Below are 7,500 nucleotides of genomic sequence, written 5' to 3'. Positions count from 1 at the left end.
GTTTGTTTTTTCTTTATTTTTCATTTGTTTTTCTTATCTTTCGTGGATTTGACTCAGAAAATATATTTTTCTAATATATTAACTGACATATTTATTTTAAGATTATTAACCAGTTAGGGTGAATTTGAGTGCATATTTTTTCTGACCGTGTGATAATAATATTTTTCAATTGCATATTATATTACATGTATTACTTAAAATGTTCGCACTGTATTTACCTATTTAAATTTTCCTTTAAACTTGCTTCGTTCTCTGTTAATCCTAATAGATAAGTTGGCATAGAAAACGACTCGTCAGTACAGTAATAAGCATGGGTAACTATGCTGTGCGTTATTACCGTCTTCCTGTACCTATGTTTCATTTTTATTAGAATATTATTGTAATACAAAATTAAAATGTGTTTACATTATCATTACTACATTAGTGAAATACATAACTGCATGCAATATTACTACATTATCACTGCAATATTACTAAATTATTACTGTATTAATGAGAAAGACTGTCTTTAGAAAGTGTTGAGGAAGTTTTTAGTAGCGTATATGATCTCATACAAAAGCATTTTAAATGTGTCCAAAATTCGCGGTTTTTCGACATTTCCGGCGGGGGAGGGGGTAAAGGACGTAACCACAGCGAATACTGGGACCACTGTATGTGTGCGTGTGTGTGTGTGTATATATATATATATATATATATATATATATATATATATATATATATATATATATATATATTTGCTTGAGCCATGTTGCTCTCATGGAAGTTCCTCTAGGCAGCATTCTACTTGGGATATTTCCTGCAAGTGATATACCAGAAAATTTTACCTGCAGAGGTATCATAGGGTACTACCCGTGAAGAAAATATCCCAAAAGATATTTCATATGTAACAGGGACTTGTTTAAAACAACCACATCATCCTTCCCTGAATAGAGTATATATATATATATATATATATATATATATATATATATATATATATATATATATATATATATATATATTCAAATAAGCCATATATTTTTGATACATTAATGTCTGGATTCTCTTAATGACCTCGGGATCAGAGCCCCAGGTGAAATCACACAAAGACAAGAGGTTGTGACCGGCCGGGAGTCGAACCCTGGTCCGGCAAACTTGTATAGACAGTGACTTAAACACTTGGCCACGAAGAAATATAAAAGTCAATGACAATTCTTCTGTACTTATACCTGTCGAATTCAGCTTTTTTGTACTTAGAATTGAAATCAACTAATCTTCACCATCGTAGCTAATTGGTAATTTGTTACTTGGCATTCGATTAATGATAAATTTTGCACATTTAGACGTGTTTTTCATATTCAAATAAGCCATATATTTTTGATACATTGATGTCTGGATTCTCTTAACGACCTCGGGATCAGAGCCCCAGGTGAAATCACACAAAGACACGAGCTTGTGACCGGCCGGGAGTCAAACCCAGGTCCGGCAAACTTGTATAGACAGTGACTTAACCACTTGGCCACGAAGAAAGATAAAAGTCAATGACAATTCTTCTGTACTTATACCTGTCGAATTCAGCTTTTTTGTACTTAGAATTGAAATCAACCCATCTTTACCATCGTAGCTAATTGGTAGTTTGTTACTTGGCATTCAATTAATGATAAATTTTGCACATTTAGACGTGTTTTTCATATTCAAATAAGCCATATATTTTTGATACATTGATGTCTGGATTCTCTTAACGACCTCGGGATCAGAGCCCCAGGTGAAATCACACAAAGACACGAGCTTGTGACCGGCCGGGAGTCAAACCCAGGTCCGGCAAACTTGTATAGACAGTGACTTAACCACTTGGCCACGAAGAAAGATAAAAGTCAATGACAATTCTTCTGTACTTATACCTGTTGCATTCAGGTTTTTTTGTACTTAGAATTGAAATCAACCCATCTTCACCTTCATAGCTAATTGGTAGTTTGTTACTTGGCATTCGATTAATGATAAATTTTGCACATTTAGATGTGTTTTTCATATTCAAATAAGCCATATATTCTTCGTGGCCAAGTGGTTAAGTCACTGTCTATACAAGTTTGCCGGACCAGGGTTCGACTTCTGTCAGTAGTAAAAAAAGAAAAAAGTATACTTGGATAATGGGATCACGGGTATTGAACTCTGCTACTGTCTTGCTTCGTCTATAGACACAAACTCAGGAGGCATGGCGTCTGACAAATGATGACTAGACCCTTTGTTGTTTTCAAATTCTTCGTTACAGGCAAGGAGGGTGGAGAAATGCAGCAAAGAGAGGACGTTGACATAGATTTGAGGGGCATACCCATACCCAGGTCAGATGGGATCGACCCCTTAAGGCGCCCATGAACAATGACGCCCACAATAACTACGCCTTGGTGCAGTTTTGAAGATAGCCACAGATAACAGACAACGTCCATTCTCGTTTATGCCCCTTTCAAATGTAACAACTATTGTCTTTTTAACATGTAAAATAGATAAGTCTCCCTTTGGTGTAGGTCTCCCCCATCCAAGCCTAAGTTTGTATTATGTAAACCAGGGAGAGGGGACGCAGAGTGAAAACCAGTATGAAGCAGTTACATCATCCGCCACTGCTACCCATAGGCGAGACAAGCCCCAGACTCCCCAGCAATGTAGGGGAAATAAGAATGCACAGTCTGTGCGAAAAAAGGCAGTCAAGTTCGAGTCCTACTCGTGAGTGGGCAACCTTCACTAGGCTCACCGGCCATGGTATGCCTACCACAGCCATGACGGACGTCCATACGCCAGTAACACCACACGACATCCAATAGTTTCTTTTAATTTAAATGTCTCCCCGTCCGCTCTCCCGGGGTATTGTACCAGTTAAAAGTAAATTTGTAATCGACTGATGAAATCATGTAAGAGCCAGCGAGAACTTATAACTCTTTTGTTATGCATCCTCAAGATTTAAAGTTCTAATTCACTCGCTTTGAAGAAGATTTCTGCTCATTTTAATTGTGAAAATTAACTTAGACCATAAATTCTCTTACGAGATAACACTCGTCTAATTCACCGCCTCTGACAATGTATTTTCTGTAACTACCCAACGCCCTTATGACAAATTTGGTGGCTTTACGGTGGGATAAAGAGGATTAAAAACAAGTGTGATAATGAGCAAAAGATCGAGTGCAGCAGCTACCAAAATAATTGACTTTAGACGTGAAGAGTTATGAAGATGAAACACGAGAAGCAAGAAAGAGACATTTCGGGAGAAGCGGAAAGGAAAAACGCGGGAGAAAAAGAAGTTGAAGAACATAACTAAAGAAGATAAAAGACGAGAAGAAAATCCTGACGATGATGTGGAGAATAGTAGCAGCCAAGAGGATTTTTGTGAACCAGTCACCCACGGAGGACCTGCAGGGAGGAGACCTTAGCGCCCTTCCGTCAAGACGAGCGGGCCGAAACAGACGGCATCCAAGGGAGAAAACTGTATGGAAACACACCCGTCCTCGAGAGGATGACACGACAATGTTCCTGTTGGAAGAGAAGACGGTACGCCCTCATGTACACCCAAAATTGCCGTTTTGTTCAGTTTCTCGTTGCGGGAGCAACAGCATCGAAACTCGCCATCAGAAATGGCGACCCAGGACCCTACAATGGACCTGTCAACAGAAGCAGTTAGGGTGCGTCTAATTGCCCTAACTGTAGAGGATTTCGTCGTCAAAGCAACAGCAGCGGGCGCATTGACAGAAATGGCGTGCCCACAAAGGCCAAGGACAATCCAAAAAATTGGAAGAGGTCCCAGACAGCAACTGTAAGATGAGCGACCCAAGGCGACCCACAGCAATCAACCCACACAGAAGTTAAGTTACATGGTACAAAATCTGTAGTTTTATGATTAACTAATAAGTTTTGAGATTTTGTAAAAAGTGTGTAGAGTAACAAAGTTATTATTCCGTTTTCTTTAAATAATGTTAAAGTTAAATGAAAGGGCACTGGTTTTGATTGAAGGAAGTAACTAGTCGAGTAAAATATTTCCAACGTTAAAGCTTCGAGTAAAGATTAACTTTTCTTTACACAAAAGAAGAAAATCAAATTTTGTTGCTGTGTGGATAAATGAGAAATTGTTTTCATGCTGTATGAACTATAAGTTTTCATTGCATAGTTTCTTTGGTTCAAGTTTGTTTTTGAGACCTTCATTATCAAACATGTTAAATGTGTTTTTTGGAAAAGAAGTAAAGTCACATGTTGAGATAATTCTGTGTTAACGATAATAAGTTGTTTAATTCGAGAGAAGAAATGTTTCAGTCATAATCGAAATGAAGTTCTCTATGATGTCTCTTTTGAGTATATGCTTAGTAAAATTATGGAGAAAGAAATGTAAATTAGGTACATTGGTAATTTGGGAAATTTGTGTCACAATGTTTGTTCTTACGTCATACTCCGTATTATTGATCAGTAGCCTACTTAGATCATTATGAAATGTTTTAAAAGAAAGAGTTAAGCTATTGTTTGTCAGTTTTAGTCTGAGATTATTCTAAATAATGAAGATTCGTTTGTTAACGTAATAACAGAAGTGAGTTCAGTTGTTAATAAATTAGTAATGTCACGTAGGAGATTTAGAGCTCTTGCATCTAGTTTCTTTTAGTTACAGTGTGTCATAAGTTATTTGTTTACCAGTGTTCGGTCTGATTGATGACACTGAGCATTGTTAACAAATTATTTTAAACAAGTAATGTCAGATGATTTAACAGGGAGTGCTGATGCATTTTAAATTTGAAGGGTATCCGATTAGATTAAGATGACATGAATGAAAATGAATGCAGCGAATGAGATGGCGTGTGAATTCCTTAAGTAAGCATTATGATGTCACAGTCACTGTTAAAGAGCACATCTTGAATAAGTTATTTTTGTGTATTGAAAAGAAATCTAAGATTTTAACAAGTAACGTAATTTCTTTTTACTTGAAGGTCAGAATTAAATCTTTGTTTTCTAACTCTGTATAGGATTGTGTGTTTTGGAAAAATCGTGACAAGTGAAAAAAAATTGATTGTTTTTAGGTACTATTTGGCAACATGGTAGAAAGAAGAGAATTCGAATTCTTATGTATTTGTCCGATTCGTTTGACTCGCGAGAACAAATAAGTAATGTTAAACATTTGAGAAATGGTGAACAAGTTGCCGTAGATTTTTTTTTTTTTGTCAAGGGATAAAGTAAATGATCGGAATGTGTGTAACACCAGATATTTGTGACACGGTAATTTTAGCAGTAGAGTTAAAAGATTTGATAGGCTAACATGTGACCAAGGTGAACTAGACACCATGTCAGCATAAGCCTTGACAGGTGCCCTGTGTGTTGAAGAATAGCTTAGTCAAGCAATAAACTCTGATTCATGTAATGAGTTCTCAGATTGTTTGCTTATTTTTGAGTACTGAGGAATCGTATTAGCAGAATAAACTTTGGGTTAGAAAGTGATAACGAGTAACCATACCGTTGCCCTTTGTTAGTTAATTAATATCTGATAAGAAAAAGTCATGTTCTATGTCAGATTGTGTTAAAGAAAAAAAGGATATGTTTTTGGTGTCAAAGTATAACGTAAAAGGTAGATTTGATTGTAATTAAGTGAGTTGGTGAATCCATGAGACAAAGCCTAGTATTTCAATGGCTTTGTGTACGTTTAAAGACCAACAAGGGGCTAGTTAATTGCCCTTCAGAATTATGTAAGTTTCAGAGACTTGTCTCAAAGATTAAAAAAGACTCGATATGTACGTGTGATTTATGTTTTGTTTTCTTTTTCTGTTTCTGTAGTTTGTTTATGCCATAATGCCTGTTTTGTGTATAAATTAAGGACGTAATTTTAAGATTTTGAGCTTGGTTTGTTTTTTCGGTTTTAGTGTTTTTTGCATATGTTTTTTGAGTTTTCTTTTTCTGATGTTTTAAGCTATAAGTTCTTTGCTCGCTAAGAAATGCAAGAAAGATGCGAGGTAGAAAGATTTTGGTGATTATTGGAGAGTTTGGGTCAGCAGAATTTGACCCATGTGAGTCCTTGCGTGTAAATGTTTGAGTTTGCATACATGCACGTGAATGTATGAGACACGCAGAGAGAGAGAGAGAGAGAGAGAGAGAGAGAGAGAGAGAGAGAGAGAGAGAGAGAAAGAAAGAGAGAGAGAGCGTATGCACAGGAGCGGCGTCAATATGTTCGCAGAATAAAAAACAAAAAAGAAAAAAAAATGTGGAGATGGCTAAGTGAGAATTTGTTTCTTTGTGTCTGATGGTGTCAGAACTTTGTGAGATAGTTCTGTGGAATAAATGAGAGAGAATTGGTTTTTTGGCTAATGATTGTCCCTTAAGTGTGTTAGGGAAGTAAGAAAGTTTTTCTTTAAAGTTTTTTTCTTTTTCTTTGGAAATTGGTTGAGTTTTATTTTTTGTTTTTTTATTGACCTCAGTGACAGGTTATGAAGAGTTTGTTAAGTTCTAAATAAAGTTTAACGTAATTTTTGAACAGTTTTGACTTTGAAGAAATTCTATAGCGTTCAGTTTTAACGTAAATTTACATTTTCCATCTTGTGCTTTTTGTTGTTTGAGATTTAACATAGATGTGATCGGAAGTTTTCCCTATTCGTAATTGCACTAGCAGGTTTCGATTTCAGATTGGTTTCTGTGATGTGTTGTTGCACTCCCCATGAGAGATTAGTTCACCAAACGTGTTATTTGGGTTCCACAAGGCACTAGAAGAATTTTAACACCCAGGCCTACATGGCTTAGGGCTATAAAGTGTGAAGTAGATGATGATGATGTGATGGTAACGCAAGAGCCTTTGTTTACGTGATGTGGATCAGCTTGGATGAATAAGTGTCCTAGAATGATTGTTGTTTGTTTGCCAGAGTTTGAGTTCGGCTTAGTTTAGGTACCAGCAAAAAGAGAAAAGACAACACAAGATGAGAATATCAGTGTTGTGAAAGCACTGTATGTAGAGTGTGTGTTTGTTGTGAAACTTCTGTTAGAAAGCTTGTTTTCAGTTGTGATGCGAGCGATGTGTCAGCAGTTTGCCCAGATTGGAATTCGAATGATTGGGCATGGAGAGTTTGAGAACATGGCCCCGATGACGATGTTGTCATGCGGGCGAGCTTGGGGAAAGAGTGTCAGAGAGAGAGTTGGCCCCGATGACGATGTTGTCATGCGGGCGCGCTTAGGGAAAGCGTGTCTCAGAGAGAGAGAGAGAGAGAGAGAGAGAGAGAGAGAGAGACTTTCTGTACTTGGGTGTTGAGATGCCCTTAGGGTTTTAGATGTCCCTTGTTGTGAGTTGGCAGGTACTGATTGAAACTTGGGAATTTGGACATTCCTGTTGTGGATGTTGAAGAATTGTTTTCTCTTTTCACTGTCTGGTTGTAATGGTGCTGTTTTGATGCTTTTTGATGCCCTGCCTGTCTCCGATTGAGGGGGACCGAGGGGGTCAGACCAATTGTGGTGACAGACCCTCCAGTAAGGGAAGCTTTGCCCTTAGAACAAAATGTTCCAAGGAGGACCGCCCGCCAG

At 37.3% G+C, this 7,500-nt stretch overlaps 1 protein-coding gene across 4 annotated transcripts in view; it reads right to left on the bottom strand.

Moving 5' to 3' along the window:
- Positions 1–7,500, bottom strand: part of botv (exostosin like glycosyltransferase 3) — a 449,715-nt gene that overhangs the window by 67,109 nt on the left and 375,106 nt on the right. The window lies entirely within an intron of this gene.

This window comes from Palaemon carinicauda, chromosome 13 (assembly GCF_036898095.1).
Source record: "Palaemon carinicauda isolate YSFRI2023 chromosome 13, ASM3689809v2, whole genome shotgun sequence".
Lineage (NCBI taxonomy): Eukaryota > Metazoa > Arthropoda > Malacostraca > Decapoda > Palaemonidae > Palaemon > Palaemon carinicauda.
This window is presented reverse-complemented; position numbering and strand designations above follow the sequence as displayed.